The 3,112-nt window shown below is 42.5% G+C and overlaps 1 long non-coding RNA gene across 1 annotated transcript; it reads left to right on the top strand.

Annotated features, from left to right (window-relative positions):
- Positions 1–289: 289 nt before the first annotated feature.
- LOC109895014 (uncharacterized) lies at positions 290–2,368 on the top strand. The gene is made up of 5 exons (XR_004210865.1): positions 290–482; positions 652–771; positions 872–917; positions 1,051–1,407; positions 1,587–2,368. It is a non-coding gene; the product is annotated as an uncharacterized LOC109895014 (long non-coding RNA).
- Positions 2,369–3,112: the final 744 nt, after the last annotated feature.

Below are 3,112 nucleotides of genomic sequence, written 5' to 3'. Positions count from 1 at the left end.
TTGACTTCAACTGTTTATAATTTCAATGAAAATATTAATATAATATTTGAGGTATGACATTTGGGGCGGGGGGATGATTTGAGATGGGGATGACATCATGATAGAGTTCAGTTTCACAGAAATAGTGAACTCTGTGCCTGATCGGGGCGGCAGGTATCCTAGTGGTTAGAGAGTGGTTAGATCAAATTCCCGAGCTGACAGGGTAAAAATCTGTTGTTGTGCCCCTGAACAAGGCAGTTAACCCACTGTTCCCCAGTAGGCTAGGCTGTCATTGTAAATAATAATTTGTTCTTAACTGACTTGCCTATTTAAATAAAGGTTAAATCATATATTTTTTATCATCCCTTTTACCTAGGTAACATCAGACAGTGACCATGTGGCCAACACTACCGTCAAGGTCCACCTACCCAAAAGAGCTCCTGATAGCCAAAGAGAACGATACCATCATCTTCTGCATGATTACCTCACCTGAAAAATATGGGGTAGGTGTGTGTGTGTATGTGTATGTGTGTGTGTGTGTACGTGCGTGCGTGCGTGTGCATGTGTGTTTGTGTGTGTGCATGGTGCATGCATGCATGTGTGTGCCTGTGTGGGTTTTTAGTACCATGCTTAATTATTTCAGTTTAGCAGTATTTTGAAATGTTCCTCTAGCCATCGGGACTTCTTGATGGCCAAGTAGGAGGTCTGGCTGTGAGCATGAAGACAGTGTTGGGTCTGCAGGACAAGATTAACTTCTTCATGCCTCTACAGCGCCCCACATTGGAAAGTCAGGTGAGTGCAATATCAACTCTCAGCTACCTACACCAGTTCTATGACTGTGATAGTGGCAAGAATATAAACTTAGATTACTCATTTCTGTTGTTGTTCATAGGCTGACAAACAACCATCTTGTCAATGCTTTAATTTTTCAACCAACGGTAAGTGCCAATATGAAATGTTATAATACTCATTATAATACTGTTATGAAACCTTTTATACCTTTAAGGTATCAATTCATGTGATGTCACATGGCTGTATACAAACATTTCCTCTGTACAAATGAATGTTTAGAGTTCTACCAGGATGACTGCACCACAGAGTGGAAGAGAGACGAGGGCCGTGTGGTGTGCTCATGTGACCACCTCATATTTTGCTGTGCTGATGGTAGACAACTTTACAACTACCACAGTCCTTCCTTCGTTTCCTTATCGCAGCATAAGCACTTCTTAAATGGAAGAGAATAAAAACAAAAGTCAGTGAAGTATACCCATCTACTAAGATACACTGTAGCATTAGTTGTATTTTCCTGCGTTTAGGTGTCTCCATCTCTGAAAGCGATCAGCAGATCCTAAGCTACATCACTCTGATTGGCTGCAGTCTGTCTCTGTTCTTCCTGGTGGTCACAATCTTTCTGTGCGCGACTCAAAGGTATGTCACACTCAGGGCGTCATGGTCAGCTCCTCACAGGAACCCCTGGTTTGTCATAAGTTTGACATCATCAGAAAGTGACACCAAGATGTACATGAACTGGAGGGAGCAGATTAAATTACATTTTTAAAGCAACGGACCTTGTTTTCACCATACTCTCTCTCTATTCCTTTGTTCAGAGGTATATGCACAGACATCTCCCTGAAGGTGCATATCAACCTGTCTGTGGCCCTGATCCTCCTCAACCTACACTTCCTGCCCAGCCAGCAGGTAGCAGCATTATCCTCCTCTGGGCCATGTATCTATGTTGCTGTCCTTCTGCATTACTCTCTACTGGCCACCTTCACATGGACAGCAAGCGAAGGCTTCCACCTTTACCTGTTGCTGGTCCGTGTCTTCAACATCAATGTCAGGAGATACCTGCTCAAACTGAGCCTGGTAGAATGGTGTGAGATTGCACTTTACAACCTGAAACTGGCTGTATGACTGTAAACAGTAAGCAATAATAACGGTGGCGAACGAGATGGCTGTCGTTTTACGATCCCGTAACCAATTGTGCTATTGTGAATGTTTTTTCACATTATTTGTAAGTTATTTGGTACATAATGTTTCTGCCACCATGTCTTATGACCGAAAATAACTTCTAGATATCAGGAAAACTATTACTCACCCCGTACTGGAGGAATAGTTTTTCTTCAACGAGTCAGGTGGGAAGGATTTACTGCAGACGCCCGACAAGGCCCTTATCCTCGTAATTCACAGGAGAAAGAGACGGAGGTATCGTGGATGAAGATCCGGGTGCCTTGTTAGGATCTGTCGCCGAAAGGGTAATCTACCTTTTCCTTTCGGTCCTAGTAGCCAATGTACAATCAATCCATAATAAAATAGACGAACTACGATCACGTACAGTGGGGCAAAAAAGTATTTTAGTCAGCCACCAATTGTGCAAGTTCTCCCACTTAAAAAGATGAGAGAGGCCTGTAATTTTCATCATAGGTACGCTTCAACTATGACAGACAAAATGAGAAAAAAATGAGAAATGAGAAATCACATTGTAGGATTTTTAATGAATTTATTTGCAAATTATGGTGGAAAATAAGTATTTGGTCAATAACAAAAGTTTATCTCAATACTTTGTTATATACCCTTTGTTGGCAATGACAGAGGTCAAACGTTTTCTTTAAGTCTTCACAAGGTTTTCACAAAATGTTGCTGGTATTTTGGCCCATTCCTCCATGCATATCTCCTCTATAGCAGTGATGTTTTGGGGCTGTTGCTGGGAAACACGACTTTCAACTCCCTCCAAAGCTTTTCTATGGGGTTGAGATCTGGAGACTGGCTAGGCCACTCCAGGACCTTGAAATGCTTCTTACGAAGCCACTCCTTCGTTGCCCGGGCGGTGTGTTTGGGATCATTGTCATGCTGAAAGACCCAGCCACGTTTCATCTTCAATGCCCTTGCTGATGGAAGGAGGTTTTCACTCAAAATCTCACGATACATGGCCCCATTCATTCTTTCCTTTACACGGATCAGTCGCCCTGGTCCCTTTGCAGAAAAACAGCCCCAAAGCATGATGTTTCCACCCCCATGCTTCACAGTAGGTATGGTGTTCTTTGGATACAACTCAGCATTCTTTGTCCTCCAAACACGACGAGTTGAGTTTTTACCAAAAAGTTATATTTTGGTTTCATCTGACCATATGACA

Source organism: Oncorhynchus kisutch, linkage group LG8, assembly GCF_002021735.2.
Source record: "Oncorhynchus kisutch isolate 150728-3 linkage group LG8, Okis_V2, whole genome shotgun sequence".
Lineage (NCBI taxonomy): Eukaryota > Metazoa > Chordata > Actinopteri > Salmoniformes > Salmonidae > Oncorhynchus > Oncorhynchus kisutch.
The sequence above is the reverse complement of the archived record's forward strand: the minus strand, read 5'-3'. Positions and strand labels throughout refer to the sequence as shown.